Genomic DNA, 25,683 nt, shown 5'->3' with positions numbered 1-25,683 from the left:
TGCCACCATGCCCAGCTACTTTTAAATTTTTATTTATTTATTTATTTTTGTAGAGATAAGAGTCTTGCTATGTTGCCTAGACTGGCCTCATAGTTCCGTATCTTGGATGTGGTGGTGGTGGTTATGTGAATCTACACATGTGGTAAAATGACACAGAAATAAAACTATACGCATGCCAATTTCCTGGTTTTGCTATTGTACTGTATTATATAAGAAGTATTGTATATTGTATTGTATTGTATTACACAATTGCTATTATATTACATTATACAAGACATAACCACTGGGGGAAGCTGGGGAAGTGTACAAAGGATCTCTTTGTACTATCCTTCCGATTTCCTTTGAATCTATAACAATTTCCAAATAAATCATTTTTAAAAATTATTCTCTTAGATTTCTGGAGGTCAGAATTCTGAAATGAGTTTCACTAGGTTGAGAGCAAGGTGTTAGCAGGACCACCTCCCGCGGAGGCTCTAGTGAGCATTCATTTCCTTGCCTTTTCCACTTTCTAAAGCTGCATTCTTTGTATTCCTTGGCTCAGGATTCCTTTCTCCATCTTCAAGACTAGCAGGGTATCATCTTCACATCTCTCTCTGCTGTCTTCATATAGCCTTTTCCTTCTGTTTGCCAATCTCTCTGTTCCTGACTCTTACAAGGATTCCTATGATTACATTTAGGGCTCAGATAATCCAAGATAATCTCCTTATGTCAAAGTCCTTAATTTAACCACGTCTTCAAAGTTCCTGATATTATATAAGGGAACACTCATAGGTTTCAGGGATTAGGACCTGGATATGGTTATGGGCTGTTATTCAGCCTGCTACCACTATCATACAACTTGCTGTAATTGACTTTTATAGCACACTCATCCAATACAGCAGACAACACATTATTTTCAAGTACAAATATTTATCAAGATAGATTATATTCTGGGCTGTAAAGGAAATCCGCTAAATAAACTTAAGAGGGCTGAAAGCATAAACATGTGTTCTTCCTTCACAACTAAAAATCAGGCCAGGCTCGGTGGCTCACACCTGTAATCCCAGCACTTTGGGAGGCCGAGGCAGGTGGATCACTTGAGGTTGAGTGTTCAAAACCAGCCTGAACAACATGGTGAAACCCTGTTTCTACTAAAAGTAAAAAAATTAGCCAGGCATGGTGGTGCATGCCTGTAATCCTAGTTACTTGGGAGGCTGAGATGAGAATCACTTGAACCCAGGAGGCAGAGGCTGCAGTGAGGCAATATTGTGCCACTGCACTCTAGCTTAGGTGACAGAAAGAAAGAAAGAAAGAAAGAAAGAAAGAAAGAAAGAAAGAAGGAAAGAAAAAAGAGAGAGAGAAAGAAAGAAAAAAAGAAAGTAAGAAAGAAGAATAAATTAAACCTCTCCAAGATGAAGGAAAAAATATTAAAAATAAAATAATAAATCAATGAAATAGAAAACAGAAAACCAGTAAAGAAAAACCAATAAATCAGAACTGTGTTATTTGAAAAAGTCAATAAAATTAATGAACTATAATCAGACTGATCAGAGTAAAATTGGGAAGACAAAACTTACCAAAGTCAGCTAAAAGAGAGGGCCATCACTACAGATTCTGTTAGCACTGAGAGGATAATAAGCGAATATTATGGATCACTTTATTTCACAGAAATGAATATGTTAGTGTAGATGGAATAGACATATTCATTAAAGACATGAACTAGCAAACTTAAGAAGAAATGAGTAACCCAAATAGCACTATATCCATAAAGTAATTGAATTCTAATTAAAAATGTTCCAACAAACAAACAAATGAAACCCTCCAGGCCCAGATAACTTCATTGGTGAAGTCTATCATACACTTAGGGAAAAAATAGTACCAATTATACATAAACCCTTTCAGGAAAAAAAAGATGGAATACTTCCCAACTCAATTTATGAGGTCGTATGACCATAATATCAAAAGTAGATTAATGTATCTCATTATCAGAGATGCGAATATCTATAACAAAATATTTATAGAACAAATCTTGCCTAATATAAAAAATAATACATCATAAATATGTCGGTATAATCTAATGATAATAAGGATTGATTTAACATTTGAAAACTAACCAAAGTAATTGACCATATCCACAGACCGAAAGGGAATCACCATAAGATCATCTCAACAGATACAGGAAAGACATTTGACAAAATTCTGCATTCATTTTTGATAAGTTCTTGGAAAACAAGGCATATAAATAAATTTTATCAACAAGATAAAGTACATCATTAAAAAGCCTACAGCCAACATTGTACGTAGTGTCAAAAGATTGCATGCTTTCCCCCTAAGATCTGAAACAAGGCAAGAATGTTCACTTTTGTCACTTCTATTCAAGGTCATATTGGAGATCCTACACAATGCCACAAGGCAAGGAAAAGAAATAAAAGCATACAGATTGAAAAGGCAAAATTAAAGTTGACTTTATCCACACACTACATGTTGTCTACATAGAAACATTCCTAAGAATTTATGTAAAACTACTAGAACTGTTAAATGATTTTAGCAAGCTGGCAGGTCCGTAATCAATACACAGAATTCACATATTTCTATGTACTAGCAGTGATTGATTGGAAATTAAAATTTAAACAATACCATTTACAAGAGCATCAAAAACATGAAATATTGGGGATAAATTTAACAAAATACGTTGAAGAAGTCTATACTGTAAACTAAAAAAAACCAAACCAACATTATTGAAAATGATCAAAGACCAAATAAATGTAGAGAGATACCATACTCATGGAATAGAGAAATCAATACTATCAGGATGTTTCCTTGCTCCAAATTGACTTATATCTTCCATGCAATCCCAATAAAAATCCCAGCAGGCATTTTTATAGAAATTGACAAGCTGATTTTAAACTGTATTTGCAAATGCAGTGACCTAGATCATCCAAGACAGTTTTGAAAACTTATGACAAAGCTGAAGGAATTGTGCTACCTAATTTCAGGGTTATTATAAATAAATTGTGGCAAATGCATGTCACAGAATACTATCACGGAGTAAAAAGGAGCATATCACATATTGTGTGATATACACAACAATATGGCTGAATCTCAAAGCAGTATGCAAAGTCAAATAAGCCAAATGTGAAAGATGGCATACTGTATGATTCTGTTTTTGTGAAATTCTAGGAGAAGCTAAACTCTAGGGACAGAGATCAGATTAATGGTTGCCATGGCCCAGGTTTGCAGGAGTGCACAGAATGAAAAGTGATATGAGGGAACCTTTTGAGGTAATAAAATTCTGCGCCATGATAACACTCAATTCTACACTTAAACTGCTGAATTTTATTGCATGTAAACTACATGCAATTATTTTTTTATTTAAAAAAATAAAAAATGCAATGGTAAGAGAAGCATCATTATTACTGAGAGTCTCTGCCTTAATCAATAACTGTTACGTGGTGCTATGTTTCCAAGTGTGATATATGGGTCTAGGAAACAAGAGGGTGGAAGAGAATGAGGTGTTGCCTCACATCACCACAGAGAACCCAATGAATGTCCCAATCAATCACCCAAGGATGATGTGTGCTTTCAACTTTAGGTTTTGCAATTCTAGAGGTCCTGGTTCTCAGAGGGCAAATGTTTCCATATTTCCATGTGGAGACACAATAAGAGTCCCATTAGATTTCAAGCTATGGCTCTTGCCCAGTCAGTTCAGGATCCTTGTGTCAAGAGACCAGCAGGCAAGGAAAGAGGACTCATGTTGGCTTGGGCAATGGACTGACTTTCAGAAGAGCTGGGCCTGTCACTTTACATGGGGGAGAAAAGAATATGTTTGTTGTTCAGGTGACCCACTAGTGGTCCTATGCTCGACTTCTAAATTGAAAAAAATGGAATAATCTCAAACTTACAAATAAGTTGCAACTAAGAAAATACAAAGGATTTTTTTCAGTTGAATCTTTTGAGAGTAATTTGAAAAAATGATGTTCTGTTGCCCACTAACACTTCAGTGTGTATTTTTAAAATATGGGTAAATTGTCCTACATAACCACAAAGGAACCATTAGCACCAAGAAATGAAATGACACTGCTGTCTAATCTGCAGACACCATTCAAGTTCTGCCAATGGAAGCTGTGCAGCTGTGTCAACATTGCTGGTGACAGTTTCAGCCCTTGGTATGGTGGCATTTCAGTGGCACATCCAGAACCAACTGTGACAGCATCTCCAACAATGCAGGGCAGTGGTGGGCTCAGGGACTCCATCCCAGGGGCATTAGCTTTGTGGCCTCTGGGAATCACTTGTTCATTTATATCTTCCAACCTTCTCCTCCCTTTTCCTCTTTCAGTTCTTCCAACACTGTATCACTAATCAATTTCCTCTAGAGCTGAAGTACTTAATTTCTGTTTTCTGGCCTGGATCCTGGCTGATACACAGAGCACAGTGGAGGACAGAGCAAAGGCTTCATTGTGACTGTTGGTGATACTCTTGAGGCCCTACAATGTCCATCTAGGCCTAGACAGATATCTTATCTTCATTTGCTCTGGGCTTCTTATCAGGTTGATTCATGAATATTCCAGTTCTCCTCTCTTGCCAGGTACAGTAGGTGGAGCTGCACTTTCCACCCACTTTGAAGTTAAGAATAACCATGTGGCTTGCTTGGCTAAGAGACACCTCAAGGAGGAAGTCTTAAAAACCAGGGCACAATCTCTCCCTTGGCTATGGTGGAAGCACGTCTTCATGGGAGCCCTCAGTCTGGTTCTTAAAAGACCACAATGAATAAAGACTTTCTACACACAGTGAACATGAAGCATGAGCAGGAAATTAATACTGTTGTTTCCAGCCACTTCGCTATGGGAGCTCTTTGTCACATTAGCATAACCAAGGCTAACCTGACTCATACACTAACAATGGACTTGAAACTTCCTAAGGATTGCTCATCTCCAGAGCGGCAGTGTGTTTGGACTAGGCTGCAGAAATCACTTTCTTATATAAACATGTTATTTCTGTAAAGTTAACACATACTTGCTTCCTGCCCTTCCAACTTGGCTCACAGGAGGTGGATTTTTTTGGGACCCATTATATGCATAGTGCTTGCATTTCTTAAAGACATGCAGAAGTTCAAGCTGTCGACATTGGGAATAGCAAGTGACCATCTCCAAGGCAGTTGCTTCTCCCTGTGTCATCACATCAGAGGGTTGTGTGAAATAATCTTTTATTTATAAGATGAAATTCATAACATTCAGAGGTCTGCCTCTTTCTTCTTTGCATTCCTGGCCTGCACACTGGCATCAAAAGAAACCTGCACATTTGAGGACAACTTCAGGAGAGTGATTGATTTCACTGAGGCCAGAGTTTAGAGGCCTTTCATGGGGCATTACAGACATACGGCTTTCCTCATCATTCAGAGAGATTGTGTTACTTATTTCAGGGGATTTTTAATTATTAATTTTTTAAAAACTCAGAATTTAGGAATGCATCATGCCATGAAATAATCAATGATCCATAATCCCAGTCTTCATTTAATTACACATGTTTACTCTGGCTTTGTACATATGACAAGTTTAACTTGTCAAGTCAGCAAATTGGCTCTAGTTAAAATCATTTATAAAACACATAGACAAGAATGCAGTCATGTTGAACACATCAAGCTCCCTCCTCCCCCAGGTTTCTGAGTACAAGGAATTATCTGGGATGCTATTTCTCCTGTTTTTCTTCTGGCTAACTCCTATACAGATAAAATCTCCTTTCTCAGAGAACTTAATGACCCAACATCCAATGTAGGTTCTCTTATTGTATTCTGTATTTTTGTTCTTAATCTTACTTAACAAATTGGTAATAGTACACTTTATTTCATAGTTCTATGTTGATGTCTGCATCTCTGCTAGATTATAGGCACCAAGAGGATAAGGACCACTCTAGAAGAAGACAGCTCACCATCATATTGCATCATCTAGAACACTTCTTGGCACAAAATAATGACTCAACTTATATTTTGTTGAATGAGCTAACTGGTTAATAAAAAGGCAGAACATACTGGTCCCCTGTGCCTTTGCTCATCACTTAACCTTGCAGTACCAACTTAATAGCTGTGTGGCCTTTGATAAATTACAGAACCGCTCTGAGCCTAGGTTTCCTCATCTCTAAGATGTGAATAAAAATAGTACCTACAGGTAATCAACTTAGTCTATTTTTCCCCTGCCCAGGATATGAAACCTGTTGGAGACCAATGCCTCATAGTGGGATGCTTGACGGAAGGTGACCCACCTCCCACTGGAGGGAAGCCCAAGGTGACAAATCAACCTTCTCCCTGCAGCCCCAGCAGCTAAGACATGAGAGTATGACTGAAGTTTAACTAATCAGTTGATCTTCTGGGACATTGATCCCAAGGGAGTGTTACAAAGAAGAGAGGATAGTTAGGAGGTTGTTGGTCGTGGCTGGGGCAGCTCAGGCAGTATAGGATCAGTAGCGGGGGGTCCTAACCAGATGGCTCTTGAAGATGACTGTGAGCTGTGCCCTATAACTTAACTTCCCTCTCCTCATTGCCTGAGTCTTGTCCTCTAATCCTCTAACACCAATTTTATGGGATACATGAGAGGCATCCAAAATATTCCATTTCTATGCATTAGCCTTTGGTTTCTGTGAGTAGCCACTAGGAACCCTGACTATATAAAATGTTTATGAGGATTAAATGATTAGATAATGCATTTCAAGAGCACTAGAACTTGGTGCTTGAGAAATGCTCAATGAACATTCACTTTTGTGCTGTGCTCATGTGCTTCTGCCTATTTACCCTTTCCGGATATAAATAAATGAAGAGGATAATATTATATATATTGTCTAATGTTCAATTATACAAATAAAACAATATAATATGACTAAGACACAACAGGTTCTCTGTATAGCTTCAGAACCACAATAAACATTCAATTATCTGTTTGTTCATTTACTTAATCTGTCATTCAACAAATATTTACAGGACAACTTCTATGTGCGGCACCCTGTGCTAAACACTAGAAATACTGAGCACTGGACATACTATGAAGTAAATAGAAAATCAAGACAAGAAGAAAAGATAAAAAGATGAAATGTAAGACAAAAAGCTGCAGGGAAGATTGAGGAAACAACTAACTACATGTCCTGGGAGGGGCCTGTATTGCCCCAGCAGATTCTAGCCACACCTACCCAGTGGCAACTGCCTCGTTACTTGATGACGTTTGGGGGACAAAGCCCTGGACTGGGAAGCGTGTCTTGAGTCTGGTCCTAGATCACCACCACCTTGGGCCCCACTTCCTTCCTTTACATCTGTAGAATGTAATCACCTAGCCCATTTCCCCACAGGGATTTGATGAGAAAACATTCAGATAATAAATAGATAATTACTTGAAAAGTCTCAAGTTATTGAGACTTCTGTTAGGTCAGCCATGATTATCATTGTTACTAATATCATAACTAGTGATTTACACTTCTGACATTTCAAAATTTGACATTTTTGTTTTAGCCTCAAGTTGCACAGTTCTAACGTTCTGACAAATGTTGAAGAAAAAGTTTCTTCCCCTTCTAAACAAAATGTAATGGACATGAAATATACCTGGCCATTTTATGGTGGATTTTAAGAATTTCTATTAAAAGCCTTTTGCTTTTGGGAAAATCGAGGATGAAGGAGAGTATGTTTAGGTTGTTTTCTGTCCTGAGAAAAGGAAGATCCTTACAGGTAGCCTCCAGTTCAGATTTCAGCATTTTACTGAGTCCTCATGAAAAGACACCCAGTATCTCTCCAAGTGTCACTGCCCAGGACTTCAGATTCTTGATGTGCTAGATGATGCCCAGTGTCTTAGACCTGGTTACCAAAACGGTAATTCACTGTGACACAACAGCATGGGCTTACTTTAGCTTAATCTAAAACAAAGAGGAAATGCTATCTTAAAGGGGGAAAGAACCTTCAACATGATAGGGTCCAGCAGCTTCATTTTAAAGACCAGGAAATCAAAGTCTAAAGAAAACAGGTGGCTCCTCCAAGTACCAGTCATGGCAGGCCCCTCCTCTCCTCACTTCTCTTCACTCCCTCCCTCCCCAGCCTCTCCACCCCTCCTCATCTCCCTGACTTTTACTCCTGTTATTTACATTTCTTTCCCTCTCAGTGGAACCAAGTTGCCCCACAGAAAATGCCCTGTGGAAAACACATAGGATTTTAGGGTTTATCATACGTGAGTTTGGTTCAACTCATTCCTTTCCTCCCCATTCTTTTATTTATTTATTTATTTTACTTTATTTTATTTTTGAGACAGAGCCTCGCTCTGTCACCCAGGCTGGAGTGCAGTGGTGCAATATCGGCTCAATGCAACCTCCACCTCCGAGGTTTAAGCGATTCTCCTGTCTCAGCCTCCAGAGTAGCTGTGACTACAGGTATGTGCCACCACACCCAGCTAATTTTTGTATTTTAGTAGAGATAGGGTTTCACCATATTAGTCAGGCTTGTCTCGAACTCCTGACCTCAGGTGATCCACCTGCCTCCGCCTCCCAAAGTGCTGGGATTACAGACGTGAGCCACCGTGCTCAGCCCTCACCATTCCTTTTATAACAGGTGGGCATTAGTCTTTATATTGCTACCACAGTGCCCTAAGTCCTTCTCAATTTTAAATATCAAATCCGCTTCCCTGGTCTTTTTTGGGGGTGGCTGGTGGGAAACGCATGTACCAAGACACCAGATGGATCCGAGACTCTCCGCTGTCCCTGTTGTACTTTGAGTTCTGCCGCTGACCTACGAGGGTAGAACACCTCTAGCATTAGACACGGAAAAGGACCTATCAGACCCCTTGCTTAATTGACCCTTACTTCTAAAACAATGCAAGCGTTCTCATGTCTGTAATTGTTTTAGAAAAACAGCTTCTGCAGTCATCAATGTTCTTAAAGTAATTTAATGAGAAAGAATTTGAGAAAGACTGCCTCAAACATGGCTGATATACAGGAGATGGAAGACAAGTCCTTACTGGGGACCTAGGAAAAGGAAATTCTCTATGCAGTTCACCAGGAAAAAGAAAAAAAGAATTTCTCTGCTAAACCCTTTATTGTCAGCACTTTTTCCAGTTTCTTTTGAGTCTTTTTCCTTAGATGCTAAGCTTCTTTCTAGACTGAACAGTCAGTTCTCTGGGCTCACCCAGGACAGTGTCCTCTGTGTATACCAGAAAACAAGGGTCCCTTAACATGTGGTTGAAGGAGCAAGAAAAACAAGTGATAAATTTTCAGTTAAAGGTGTTATTACTGGGGAAAGAATACACACAGACCTTCAAATTATGAGGTTTTTTCTGCCTATGAAAACTGCATGTCATGTGACCCAGTTTTTCCACTTTTAGGTATCTGTCCTAGAAACACGTTTCCACACAGGGGGTAGAAAGTTGTAAAGATTGGCATTCTCACCTTAGTAATAAGAAGAACTTGGATAATCTGCAGAATCATAACTTCTCTTGAGCTTATTGTCAAGCTGACAGCTATTTTTGCAAGGTTGCCAAGTAATCCAGATTCCAAAGACTGACAAAGCACTCCCAGGAGAGGTGGAGTGTTTCCCTTTAGCATAGCACAGGAGAAAGAGTTGTTTATAAAAAGTGTAAGGAGAAATCACCAAAATTTCATCAAATTATTAAAGCATGGGCTAGTGGGTCCTTTTGGAATGGCTGGGGGTGTCTCTAGCACAAAAGGAGTTTGCACTCCCTTGCAAACTCCTTTGCATGAGTCCCATTGGGTGCTCACAAGACAAACTGGAGTAGGAGGCCAGTAAGAGCCCCCACCGGTGGTACAGATGCATATCAACTTCTGGCCCCGACCTGAGTCCTGGCTCCCACCTGAGTCCTGGCTGCCACCCGCTGGCCTTCACCTCTGACCTGTGGGGATTAAGGGTAGAAGAGAACCTTGCCTCCTCTGCCAGGGCTGTGGGGTGTGGAGGGGATTCCTCCAGAGAGGAAGAGAGTGTCTGGCTTGGAGACGAACAACAAAACCCAAACTGACTTGATTGACTCACTTCTACACTAATGTCTTCTCCATTTCCACGTATAAATAATGATCTCCTCAGTCTCCACTCTTTCACACAGTGTCCAGTATTCAGTTTTGACATAAGACAATTTTCTTTAAGAAGATTATGAAATACAAAATAGAGCAAGTTAAATATTTTTCAAGAGATAAAGCAATCAACAAAACTGGACTCAGATAACCCAGAAGATTAAACTGTTATACAACCAAACTGGAGTCTCCTCACCTGGTGCATTAAACCAGATATCCACATGAAGGTTTTGCAGAGGCAGAAAGGAAATCATTTATCTGCAGGGCACCAAACAGGGAGGACCAAGTGGCTAATGCTCATATCCCACCTTCCCCAGTGGCTTGCAGGTTAGGGCTTTTAAAGGCATGCGTAAATTTCAGGAAGGCAGAAGCTACAGGTAAAATTGTACATTGATACATGGAGGGTATACACTGGTTTTGGCCTAAGAGGGGCAAGATGTCTTGAAGTAGGGGCTTATAGGTCGTGGGTCGATTCAAATATTTTCTGATTTGCAATTGGTTAAGAAAAAGAAGCTTTGTTTAAAAATTTGGGGGTCACCAGAAAAGAACCTCAGCTCTGGCTTATGGGTGTGGCTTTCTCCAGGTCCCTCAGGATGAAATTTAGAACAAAGAGCAGTGGTCAGAGTTCAGTCTTCAGTTCCCCCTTATCTGAGGTCTATGTGCCAGTGGGTGGTGGGGGTCCTTGGTGGGGATCCGGGTTTCTGAAAGACAACTCAGGGACATATGTTAAGATGCTATCTTCAGTTTCCATAGGGAAAGCAAACACCTCTGGAGTCTAACTTCCTTGACTATTGTTTTAGGCTACCTTGCTTATCAAGTTACTTCCTTACTTCTCAGGGCTAGCTAGATACCTGGAATTTCCCTTGAAGGAATTCAGGGTTTTCCTTCGTTTTCACGCTTGGGTGCCCGCTAGACAACTTTAAGGTAGCTATTTATTAATGTGTTAAATGCTGTGATGGAAAAGGTGGATGGCATACATGAAGTTTATATCAAACCAGTGGGTAAGGGTTGATTACTCAGCATACATTGCTGGAAAAATTCTTTATTCAAAAATCTTTTTAGAGCTGTATCTCACTAAATGTATCAAAATTAATATAATCTGGATTAAAGAAATTAAGTATAAAAATAATCGATGTAAACTAGAAAAATAACAGAATATTTTAAACTATTGGATAAGGAAGGACATTTTAAACAGAAAACAATGAAAGAAATAAAATGAAATATTTTATGTAATAACATAAAATGTACAACTTTTATTCCTCAAATAACATCATAAGTAATATTATAAACAAGTAAATAGAGAACCTCTGCTGCAATGTGATGCAGCCTGCTGTCTTCAGGAGACTCACTTAACACCTAAGCCCTCACGTGCTTAAAGTAAAGGGGTGAGAAAAGATGTTCCATGCTAATGGACACCAAAAGTCAGCAGGAGTAGCTATTCTTATATCAGGCAAAACAAACTTTAAAGCAACAGTAGTTAAAAAAGACAAAGAGCGACATTATATAATGATAAAAGAACTACTCCAACAGGAAAATATCACATTTCTAAATACAAATGCACCCAACACCAGAACTCCCACATTTACAAAACAATTACTACTAGACCTAAGAAATGAGATAGGCAGCAATGCAATAATAGTGGGGGACTTCAATACTCCACTGACAGCACTAGGCAGGTCATCAAGACAGAAAGTCAACAAAGAAACAATAGACTTAAACTATACCCTACAAAAAAATGGACTTAACATATTTACAGAACATTCTACCCAAAAACTGCAGAATATACATTCTATTCATCAGCACATAGAACCTTCTCCAAGATAGACTATATAATGGGCCACAAAACAAGTCTTAGTAAATTTAAGAAAATCAAAATTATATCAAGTACTCTGTCAGACCACAGTGTAATAAAATCGGAAATCAACTCCAAAAAAAAAATCCCTCAAAACCATGCAAAATACATGGAAATTAAATAACCCGCTCCTGCTGATCGTTGGGTTAACAATGAAATCAAGATGGAAATTAAAAAATTCTTTTTAAAAATTCTTCTAAACTGAATGATAGTAGCCACATAGCCTATCAGAACCTCTGGGATACAGCAAAAGTGGTGCTAAGAGGAAAGTTCATAGCATTAAATGCCTACATCAAAAAGTCTAAAAGAGCTCAAATAGACAACCTAAGGTCACACCTCATGGAACTGGAGAAACAAAATACATTCAAATCCAAACCTAGCAGAAGAAAAGATATAACAAAGATCAGAGCAGAACTAAATTAAATTGAAACAAGAAAAAACATTACAAAAGATAAATGAAACAAAAAACTGGTTATTTGAAAGATAAATGAAATTGATAGACCATTTGCGAGATTAACCAGGAAGAGCGAAGATTCAAATAAGCTCAATTAGAAATGAAATGGGAGATATTACAACTGATAACACAGAAATACAAAAGATTATTTAAGGCTACTATGAACACCTTTATGTGTATAAGCTAGAAAACTTAGAGGAGATGGATAAATTCCTGGAAATATACAATCCTCCTAGATTAAGCCAGGAAGATTAGAAACTCTGAACAGACCAATAACAAGCAGCAAGATTGAAATGCTAATTTAAAAAATTACCAACAAAAAAAGTCCAGGACCAGATGGATTCACAGCTGAATTCTATCAGACATTCAAAGAAGAATTAGTACCAATACTATTAACATTATTCCAAAAGATAGAGAAAGAGGGAATCCTCCCTAAATCATTCTATGAAGTCAGTATCACCCTAATACCAAAACCAAGGAAGGACATAACAAAAAAAGAAAACTATAGACCAAAATCCCTGATGAACGTAGATGCAAAAATCCTCCACAAAATACTAGTAAACCAAATCCAACAGCATATCAAAAAGATAATCCACCATGATCAAATGGGTTTGCATACCAGGGAAGCAGGGATGGTTTAACATACACAAGTCAATAAATGTGATACACCACTTAAACAGAATCAAAAACAAAAATTACATGATCATCTCAATAGATATGGAAAAAGCATTTGCCAAAATCCAGCATCACTTTATGATTAAAACCCTTAGCAAAATTGGCATAGAAGGAACATACCTGAAGATAATAAAAACCAACTATGACAAACCCACAGCCAACATTATACTGAACAGGGAAAAGTTGAAAGCATTCCCCCTGAGAACTGGAACAAGACAAAGATGCCCACTTTCACCACTTCTATTCAACATAGTACTGGAAGTCCTAGCCATAGCAATCAGACAAGAGAAAAAAATAAAGGGCCTCCAAATTGGTAGAGGAAGCCCAACTCCTGCTGTTTGCTGATGATATGATTGTATACCTAGAAAACCCTAAAGACTCCTCCAAAAAGCTCCCAGAACTGCTAAATGAATTCAGCAAAGTTTCAGGATACAAAATTAATGTACACAAATCAGTATCCGTTCTATACACCAACAGTGACCAAGCTAAGAATTGAATCAAGAGCTCAACCCCTTTTACAATAGCTGCTAAAAAATAAAATACTTACGAATATACCTAACCAAGAAGATGAAAGACCTCTACAAAACACTGCTGAAAGAAATCACAGAAGACACAAACAAATGGAAACACATCCCATGCTCATGGATGGGTAGAATCAATATTGTGAAATTGACCATACTGCCAAAAGCAATCTGCAAATTCAAAGCAACTCCCATCAAATATGAACTCAAACAAATCAACAAGAAAAAAAAATAGACGATCCCATCAAAAAGTGGGCTAAGGACATGAATAGACAGTTCTCATAGGAAGATACACAAATGGCCAATGAGCATATGGAAAAATGCTCAACATCACTGATAATCAGGGAAATGCAAATCAAAACCACAATATGATACCACCTTACTCTTGCAAGAATGGCCATAATAAAAAAAATAAAAAATAATAGATATTGGTGTGAATGTGGTGAAAAGGGAACACTTTAACACTGTTGGTGGGAATGTATACTAGTACAACCACTATGGAAAACAGTGTGGAGATTCCTTTAACAACTAAAAGTAGATCAACCGTTTGATCCAGCAATCCTACTACTTGTTATCCACCCAGAAGAAAAGAGGTCATTATACAAAAAAGATACTTGTACATGCATGTTTACAGCAGCACAATTTGCAATTGCAAAAATATGGAACAAGCCCATATGCCCATCAATCAATGAGTGGATAAAGAAAATGAAGTATATATATACCACAGAATACTACTCAGCCATAAAAAGGAATGAAATAATGGCATTTGCAGCCATCTGGATGTAATTGAAGACTATTATTCTATGAGACGTAACTCAGGAATGAAAAGCTAAACATTGTATGTTCTCACTCATAAGTGGGAGCTAAGCTATGAGGACGCAAAGGCATAAGAATGATACATCGGAATCTGGGGACTTGGGGGAAAAGGGTGAGAGTGGGGTGAGGGAAAAAAGACTACACATTGGGTATAATGTACATTGCTCATGTGATGGGTGCATCAAGGTCTCATAAATCACCACTAAAGAACTTATTCATGTAACCAACCACCACCTGCTCCCTAAACAGCCATTGAAATAAAAAATAAATTAATAACATAAAACATACTACACATATTTTATTCATTTTCATCCTTCCAGACCTTGGCGTTATGAGTTGAACTGTGACCCTCCAAAAGATATGTTAAAGTCCTAACATCGAGTACCTCAAAAGATTACCTTATTTGGAAATAGGGTTGCTGCAGATGTAATTACTTAAGATGAAGTCACCCTGGAGTCAGACGGGCCCTTAACCCAATGTATCTGGTGTCCTTTTAAGAGAGATGGCATGTGAAGACACAGAGACACACAGGGAGAAGACAGCCATATGATGCTGGGAGCAGAAGTTAGGGTGATGCTTCTGCAGGCTAAGAAACACCAAAGGTTGCCAGCAAACCCCAGAAGCTGGAAGAGATAAGAAAGAATTCTCGCTAAAAATTAAACAGAAGGAACATGGTAGGTACTCAATAAATTGAGAAGGTTTCAGAAGGAGCATAGTAGGTACTTGATAAATAGTTATTAGATAAATGGCTAGATGTTCTCTCACATCTAAAAGTTATTTTCAGAACCTATGCCACAGGAAGCTTTTAATATAAACTTAATTTGTACAAGCAATAAGATATAACTCTCAAACATAAAAGAGAGACATCTGAGAATGGTATGGTGCTTTCGAGTTTTCTATTATTAGTTTTTGATTGAAATGTTAGTGAATATGTTGGTTTATCTCAGACCATAAAGAATGGAAGAAACATAGACAAATGGGAGTAATGTCTATTTTATTCAGGGACAGAAATATAACCAGCAATGACTCTGCTACTGTTCTTAATTGGCTCATAAAACAAGCTTAGGACACTCAAGGTAGTTCTCTAGAAACAAGGCTCTGAGATACTGAAAGCAGAACGTCCGCAGGTCCTGGGTCTATGAAGGAAGCCAGGACCCTGCCCACCATGCAGACCCCCAACAGTAAGTTCCTATGCCTTTGCACCATGTAGCCCTGGTCTCTCTGATGTCTTTCCTGCTTTGAATCCTTATTCCTCAATAGCCGGTTTTTCGAAAACTGGTTTAAACTGTGAAATATAGAAGGACCAAATAATCTGAAGAGGTAGAAGGAAGCTTGTCTTGATCACAGCAAATCCTTAGTATTCAAAACTCTTTCAAGACAATAAAACATCTTAAGGAGAAACAATGTCATGGAGGATAAGAAGCTGAGACTGCATAGACTTTTCTATGGGGCAAAACTTTTCCAGTGAATGTAGGTTTTTCTTTTTCTTTTCTTTCTTTCTCTCTCTCTCTCTCTTTTTTTTTTTTTTTTTTTTTTTTTTTTTTTTGGTGACAGGGTCTCTCTCTGTCACCCAGGCTGGAGTGAAGTGGTGCAGTCACAGCTTACGGAAGCCTCTTGACCTCCCACACTCAAGTGTCTCTCCTGCCTCAGCTTCCCAAGTAGCTGGGAGTGCAGGTACGTGCCACCATGCCCAGCTATTTTTATTTTTTGTAGAGACAGGGTCTCACTATGTTACCCAGGCCGATCTTGAACTCATAGCCTTAAGCAATCCTCCTACCTTAGTCTCTCAAAGTGCTGGCATCAGAGATGTGAGCCACTGCACCCTGCCCTGTAGGTATTTTCCTCATCTCTTACAAAAATAAATACTTTCTGTATTTGCACAATTATGTGAAGGACAGTAGGGATATAAAAGATAATGACTTCTTTGTTTAAAAAAATACTGATGTCTTTCTGCTCCAAATATTCTCTCCATGTCTAGAGGGGAAACAAAGAGTTTTTGGCAATCAAGAGTTGCTAATTTGTATAAAGTTTAATTCTTAAAATTATATTTTTAACCAAAATTTGAAGAATTTTGGATGCATTTTAAGGTTAAGTTTTTCATTGATTTTAAGAAACCATAGTTTTGTATTTAATAAATAATTTGAGAGTCTAGAAAGATATGTATCTCTATTAGTCCATGCTCATGCTACTATAAGGACATATCTGAGACCAGGTAATTTATAAAGGAAAGAGGTTTAATTGACTCACAGTTCCACAGGGCTGAGGAGGCCTCAGGAAACTTACAATCATGGCAGAAGGGGAAGCAAACGCATCCTTCTACACATAGTGTCAGGAAGGAGAAGAATGAGAGCCGAGCAAAGCGGGGAGCCACTTAAAAACCATCAGATCTCATGAGAACTTACTCACTATCATGAGAATAGCATGGGGGAAACTGCCCCCATAATTCAATTACCTTACCAGGTCCCTCCCACCGCACATAGGGATTATGGGAACTATAATTCCAGATGAGATTTGGGTGGCGACACAGCCAAACCATATCAGTATCTACATGTTAACTTTCAATGTAACTGGGAAAATTTGTTGTTGATAAGGAAGAAAAATGAAATTTGATCCATACCTTACACCATAAACAAAAATCTACTCCAGAGGGATAAAGAACTTAAATGTTAAAAGCAAGACTTTAATCCTCCATCCCAGTCCCTTGCCTGTTTTCTCTCAGATCAGTTCCCTCCTCTTTCCAAGTTCTGCTCTGTAGCTCAGAGGGTTGACCTTGGAAACTAATTTCCCAGGCTCCCTGATCCCTGACTTCCACATAAGATGAGCCAATAGAAGGCACCGGCAGACACGTGAAGGGAAAAAGAGAATCCAGGGCATTTCCTCCTTTCTCAGCTTCTAGTGGTGTCTGGGGAAGGGCTGTGTATCCTCCAAGGTGTCACTTCCTCGGAGATCCCCTGCCCCCAGGTCCCAGCTCCCAGCAGGTGCTCCTGATTCCTGGGCTTTGGTAACATCATACCCTCCTTTGTTCCCCAGGCCTGGGGATGTTGGTTAACTTCCATGTTGCTGACCTCTGGGTTTTCCTGCCATCCTCATGGTCTTTTCAGCTCTTCGAACACCTTTGTAACAAGTTCCCCTCTTAAACCTCTCTCTGCAGAGCTACCTCTTGTGCATTCTTTTTTTACTAACTCCACCTGACCGACACAACCTCTAAAAAGAAAAAATAAGAGAATATCATTATGTTAAAATTAAGAAAGTGAAGATGAACCCCAAACTGGGAGAATCTATTTGTAAAGTGTAACAGACAAGGAATTGATATGAAGAGCATTTAAAACTCATGCTAATGAATAAGATTTGAAATTATTAAAAAGTATCAAATAGAAATTCTGGAGTTGAAAAATATAGCTGTTGATGGCTTTTTACCCCTGAGTATGGATCAAATTTTGCTGTTTCTTTGTTTGCTCCATCATTTTCTGGTTGAAAACTGTGCAGTTCAAAAAATACGATAGACTTATCCAATATTTAGGTAAATATATGTATATATTCTTATATATAATTTAGCAACTATGAATTCTGATTTTTCTTCTTGTAGGTTATACAGCTGTTGCTGATTTTTTGCTTGTTTAGTACTTGTCTAGAGTAAATTTATGAGGTCTGTTTCTCCTATAGTGTGTGACCACTGATGTCTCTGCTCAGTTTTTAAATTCTTGTTTTCATTTTTAAGTATGGTTTCTACGGGTCACCCATGTGTCTGCATAGCTTAGTGTTCAGCTAATGATTGCCCAGAGGCTGTGCTCAAACAGCCTGAGCCAATAGGTCAGTACGTGGTTCGGGAAGAGTGTTCCAAGTTCAGGCAGCTTCCGAGTCTGCCCTGGCTTGAACTTTCAGCCGGGTCCTGCTGCATCTCCTCTGTGTATGTATCTGTGCAGGCTCATGGCCAGTCAGTGGGCGGCTCAGGCTCTCTCCAGTCTCTCCATGTGGCTGATCAGTGGTATCCAAGCAGTCTCATTTCCTGGACATGGTTAATTTTCTGGCTAGTCTGCTGCTCTGTTTCTTGTCCCAGTCAGGACTGCAACCTCAGGCTAGCTGAGCCACTGCTCTTCCTCAGGGTTTGCCACTGAGATGGCTGCTGTTACAGACAGTGCCACTGGGGGTAGGATTTTGTTGTTTGTTTGTTTGTTTTGCATTCTACTCCAAATCAAGTTAGCTCCCTCTGGCAACAAAGTTTACTGGTTTCTAGGTTTAGCCCCAAACTAGTACAACTGCCTCACCAATAGAGCTAGAGAGGGATGGGGTCAGGCGCAGGCAAGAATCCTAGGGTCTCCCACTGTCTTACCTGAAGTTCCACAAGTTTCCATGAGTCACATCTTCTAAATTTGTTGTGTGCTTCAGGCCAATTTCCAGGGCCCTGAAATTAGTGGGTTTTTTTTTTCTTTTTAAATAGTTATGTACAATGTCGCTGGGGTTTTTTGGCGGGGGAAGGGGATTTGTTGAGCTTCTCACTCTGCCTTACTGGAAGCCCTACCCCATTACTTAGTTTTCTTAATATATAAGTTTCAGTAGTTGATTAGAAACATTTTTTTCTACTATAAGCATTTGATGTTATAAATTTTCCTTTAAGCGCTGTTTTAGCTGCATCTCACACATTTTGATATGCTGTTTTTATATTTTTATCAGAATCAAAATATTTCTTAATTTCCCTTTTGATTTCATATGCAGAGAAATTAGAATTTAGAAGAGCATTTAGAAGAGTGTTATTCAATTTCCAACTATTTGGAGGATTTACCACATAATATATTCTGTTATTGACTTCTAATTTAATTCCATTTTTTTCGGAGAATATGCTTTGTATAATTTCATCTCTTCTAAATTATGAACACTTATTTTTCTGGCCCTTATTTTTCTGGCCCTGAGTGTGGTCTGTCTTGGTAAATATTCCACGTGGACTTGAAATAAATGTGTAGTTTGCAACTGGGGGTGGTTTTCCGGGTGCCAAGGAAGATGAGTCGACGTTTAGTGCTTCTCAAGTCTTCTAAGTTTATTACTCTTTTGCCTCTTTGTTCTATTAACTATTGAAAGAGATGAGTTGCAAGCTCCAATTATACTTGGAATTTATATACTTTTTTGTTTGATCAGTTTTTGCTTCAAGAAGTTTGAAAACCTGTTAAGTACATACCAATTTAGCATTGTTATGTTTTTATGGTGAATTGACTCCTATATCATTAAAAAATGATCTGTATTCACAGTAAAATTCTTTGCTCTGAAATCTACTTTGTCTAATGTTAACCTTGCCACTTCAGCTTTCTTTTGATTGGAGTTCTAATAATGCATGTTTTTTTCCCAATATTTTACTGTTAGCCTCTCAGTGTCTTTATTTACATACCTCTATCTCACTAGCTACATAGATGTTTTGATTTGCTTTTTGACTAGACTGTTTAAACTAGAAGTCAGCAAACTATGGCCCCTGGGCCACATCCTGCCACCTGGTTGTATAAATAAGTTTTATGAAAACACAGTCTTGTCTATTCGTTTGTGAAATGTCTATAACTGATATTTTTACAACAGCAGAATTATATTGTTATAATATATAATTATATAAATATATTTATATAATGCATTTAAATATATTTACATATATTTAACATTATTAAATATATTTAATTAATTAATGTATTTCTATATTATATATTTACATACATTTATATGTGATATTATAAAATATGTTTATCTTTATATATTTAATTTTATATAAATATGTATACATTATAAGTATTTTAATATATAAATATATTATATAAATATATACATTACAACTATATTTATAACTATAACTGACTTTTTGTAACAGTAGAATTATACATTTATGATATTTAATTCTAATATATAATTATATATTTAATATATTATGTATAATTTATAACTAATATATACTTATAATGTATATTATTATATATGATTATTATATATTATACATACATATTTCTATAAAATATATTATATATTTTTATGTATATAAACATGACATTATATGATATAAATATATTTAAATATATCATAAATAGAACATATAATATATTTATACATAGTATAAATATATAAATATTATATATTATGTATCTTTATCAATATAATATAAATATATTATATAGCTCTATAATATATTCATATATTAATAAATATATTTATTATATTTATATATTAATAAATATAATATATATTAAATATATAATATATTAAATATATAATATATTAAATATATAATATATTAAATATATAATATATTAAATATATAATATATTAAATATATAATATATTAAATATATAATATATTAAATATATATTATATATTAAATATATAATATATTTAATATATTATATATTAAATATATAATATATATTAAATATATAATATATTTAATATATTATATATTAAATATATTATATATTTCATATAAATATTATATATAATATTTATATATTATATAATATATAATATATATGTTATATATAACATAATATAATATAATATATATTATATATTATATTATCTTATATATTATAATATTATATTATAATATATAAGATAATATAATATATAATATATATTATATTATATTATCTTATATATTATAATATAATATATAACATATAAGATAATATAATATGTAGTATACATAATATATATTATATTATATTTACTATATATAATATATAATATTATATTATATTTACTATATATAATATATATAATATAATATTATATTTACTATATATAATATTATATTATATTTACTATATATAATATATATAATATTATATATATTTACTATATATAATATATAATATTATATTATATTTACTATATAATATATATAATATTATATTATATTTACTATATATAATATATATAATATTATGTTATATTTACTATATATAATATATAATATAATATTATATTTACTATATATTATATATAATATTATATTATATTTACTATATATGATATATAATATAATATTATATTTACTATATATAATATATACAATATTATATCATATTTACTGTACATTATATATAATATTATATTATATTTACTATATATGTTATATTTACTGTACATAATATATATAATATTATATTATATTTACTTTATATAATATATATTATATTATATTTACTTTATATAATATATATATTATATTATATTTACTATATATAATATATAATATATAAATACATAATATATTTATATATTAATAAATATATTAATATATTATGTAATACATTGATATATTAATAATATATTCATATATTATGTAATATATTTATATATAATGTAATATTAATATATTACATATCATATATATAATGTAATATTAATATATTACATATAATATATACATATATTTTGATATAATTTAATATTATAAATATATATTAATATATAATATAATATTCTATATAAATATATTATAAGTGTATATTTTGATTAGAAATATATTTATAAATAACATATCTATACATTATATAACATATATTATAACTATGTATTACATATTATATCTAAATTATATATTATAAATAGGTAATTATTATACATTGCTGCTACTGCAGCAGCACAGGTTACATTGCATGCAAGGCGTAACTGTTTATACTATCTGACCGTTGGTAGGAATAACTGATGTAGACCATTTACATTTACTCTGGTTATCAATATGTTTGGGTTTAAATCTACTATCTTGTTATTTGTTCTTCGTTTGTTCCATCTGTTATTTCACTATTCCTCTCTTTTCCTGTCTTCTTTTACCTTGACTTGTTTTTAAGAATTTAATTATATTGCTATAATTGGTTTATTAGCCATATAGCTTTTGTTTATATGCACAGTTGCTCTGAGAGCACCTATTGTGTCTTATTTATCTTAAATTTACCAGATCTACCTTGCAATAGCATCAAGTATGTTATAGTATGTTGTTATGACAGTATGATATTAGGAATATGGAAGAAACTTAAAGTAATTTACTCTCATTTTCTTCCTCTTTGTCCTTTTTGCTTGTATTCTGAGATATTTTCCTTTTTCATAAGTTGTTAACCTTACCATATATTGTATTATTTTTGCTTTAAGCAATCAATAGCTTTTAAATTCATTTTTAAATGAGAAATGTAAGTTTTTCAACTTTTTAGTTTTCTAGGTTGAAGGGTAAATCTAGTCTCTTTTTCCCAGTGTGATCATTAATATAAATTTTTATGACATTTCAAATTCAAAATCCACAAATGAAAATGGAGTGACTGTAATATCCAGGTGCCGTCTGGGTGTTCCCACGTGTGACATCACAGGCAAAGCTCCTATGAGGATTATACCATTATCTATATTTATAAATCAGGAGGTGAAGGATCAAAGTGTTAAACAACATACAGCATCAGTCTCACAAGGGCACTGCTATTTGAAAACTTACGAGGAATAGGAAACCTATGAATCATTATGGCTGTAATTTCAGTGATTCCCAGAGGTGTGCTGTGAAAATTCAACTTTCAGTCAAGAAGGGTGAAGGGTCTGGGACTTTCCCTACTTGCAGGCTCACAAACCAGCTTGCGTATTTCCACAGATGCTCGCTGAGAGGAAGGACAGTTTCTTACTCACAGCATTCGAGGTAGTCAGCAGCTCATCCCCCACAACCCAAATCCCAGAAACCAAGACAAAAGAATTAACTTGCATTATTTGCAATACAGGAGCAGAACCCTGATTTAGGAAATGTCACATGTTTACAACGGGCATGCGTGTCATTTGCCCTGAGGGGGACTCTATTACAGTGGGCAGTAAGCATGCCTACCCGTCGCCCAGGAAGGAGTTTCTTCTACACGAATATCCTTGAAAAGGCAGTTCAGAACCAAGGCTGTCAGTGTCTCGTGTGCAAGACATTCAGAAACCCGAAAGACCAAGGCAGAATTGTCTCTCAGCATCCAGCTCATTATAAATTTAAGGTCCTGCAGGGATTACATTTTTTTCATTATTCTAGCTTTAGGATTCTTTTCTATGTGTAAATAGTGGATTGTTTACATATTGCAGGCATCTGTTTTAAGGTTTAAGGAAAGGATCTAGATCTAGATGAGTCAGATATTATATTTTATTTCCACATTTGTTACAGTTGCCTGCTTTTTATAAAACTCTGACCTTTTTAGTTGAATTTTATTTTCTATTTTCCATCAATAAAGAAATAACTTTCTCAAGATAAGAGTGGTATTTTAGAAGTGGGAAGGGGACTCGGTTTGTTGTAATCCACAGCTTCAACCATGATGTGACGTACACGGAAGCCCACAGCTGGTGAGCGATAGAGGGAAGACGCCATCCCCAGTCAGCCCTCTTAGCCACGTCCTCTTTCCCTGATACTCTCCTGCCTCTTTTCTTTGTATCCGTGGGGGATAATTTGTTGTTATCTGAGAGCAATACTCCCTGGGCTTTTTATCTCCACCAAGGAGTGGCAGAAGAATATTATTAGCCATCAGATACGGGATCAGAGAAGACAGCTAAACTACAAATTCTCAATTTCTTAAAATCTTACACATCCAACTTGGTGTCTGCATTGACAAGATTAATAGGATAAGAGTTAAATCTGGACTTCTCATCTTGTTACTCAGACCTGCTTATAAAATCCACCTGTGAAAAACAGACCTGCACTTTGAGTTACTGCAGATGAAGTAACCAGCATCAAACCCAACCTGAGCATTTTATAGGAATTTGGAAAATGCATGAAACCAATTCCTGCTCTGCTTTTCTGATCTTCCACCTGAGAATGTCAGGAGAAATCACATGTAGCTTGTGGGATATTCAACAGTATAATAAACAGATAATTCCTATCAGACAAGACATTTCATTTTAGGGGAATAATTATCAATCTAGAGATAATGTCTTAACAGCTCACGCAAAGCCCTGAGGTTTTCATTATGCTTGTTTTCTATAGCACATGTAGCAGGCTGAATGCAGGGAAACATTTTTACAAGACCTCTTAGTGCCCAGGCTCTTAATTTTTCATTCGCACGTGGAAAGGTTTCAAAGAGGAGTGTTCACAAGACTTAACTCACACGCCCCTCAGTATGGATGCCAAGAAATGCCTGGCTTCTACCTTTTCTAGTCTAGGCCTTGCGATTAGAAACCATCTCTACTGCCCACTCTACAAACCATCTCTATGTGCCCAGTGCCTGGAGAGATAGAAGCTCTCTTTCTTTCATTGTAGACAATTTGGAGCATATAAAGATGTGTAAAGTAAAAAGCGCACACACACACACACACACACACAATCTTCCTGTCCTAAAACAACCATGACTAACACTTGATGTGTTACAGAAAGTTGTTCTTTCTAGTGAAAAGTGTGAGAGGGAGGAAGATGAGGGATTTACTCATGGTCACCTCCTGAACCCAGGAAAGGAACAGAATCCATTTCTTTGACTTTCTCACTGAAGCTTGAGTATCCACATCTATCTGGGGATGTCTGAGGACCCAGCCTGGAGGCTGCCAGGACTTTATTTGCATGAGGAGCCTCCCTAGAGAGACTGACCTGGTGCTAAGACCTTACATCGCAGGAGGTGTGGGAAATGCTGAGAACATTGTCACTTGGATAAATGCGTCCCCTTACCTCTCCAGGATCACATCTGCCTTGGTCTAATAAAAAGACCCAAAAAGATGTTTCACTAAAACTGCACCATTTAGGCTCATACAACCTCTGCTTTACAAAGTGTATTACAAAGGGGAGAGAGGGTCTCCCTGCAACCAAAAACTCTGTCTCTCGGGCTCTCGGGAGCATTGGGAATGTGGCTCCAGCACCCAGCTATGACAGGGATGTGTGATGTGGGCAGCACCCCACCGAGGGCAACAGTGTGGAGTGGAGCCTGCATGCTCCACATGGTAGCTAGCCTGGGCATGGCAGAGCAAGGGGTGGTGAGAAACACCGTGCAGACACTCATTCGTGGGCAAGAGTCAGAGCCTGTGAAACACTAGCTAAAATTTAGGGCGTCTCAAACTTCACTGCAATTGGAGCCCCGGGGAAGCGCCTAGAAATTACCTTTGCCTTGGGGGTGGTTCCTGGAAATCTGTAGCGGTAAAAGGTCTGCACTTGGTGTGGCAGCCATCTAAGAACTGGCTTTAGGAACCAGAGCTCTCCTCACAGTGTGGTCCTCACATCTGCAGCTCTGGGGAGTAGGCGCTGTGGGTGTTCACGTCCCCTTTCCTAGGCCAGGACAGCTGTGAGTGACCATGTGAATGGCTCACAGCTGCACTTCTGGGGAGAATTGCCCAGCGGGGTCTGAGAGCTCTCAGACTCTGCCTCCAGGCAGGACCAGCCTTGAGGTGGGATGCTGGT

This window comes from Pan troglodytes, chromosome 5, assembly GCF_028858775.2.
Source record: "Pan troglodytes isolate AG18354 chromosome 5, NHGRI_mPanTro3-v2.0_pri, whole genome shotgun sequence".
Taxonomy (NCBI): Eukaryota; Metazoa; Chordata; class Mammalia; order Primates; family Hominidae; genus Pan; species Pan troglodytes.
Note: the sequence above shows the minus strand (reverse complement) of the source record.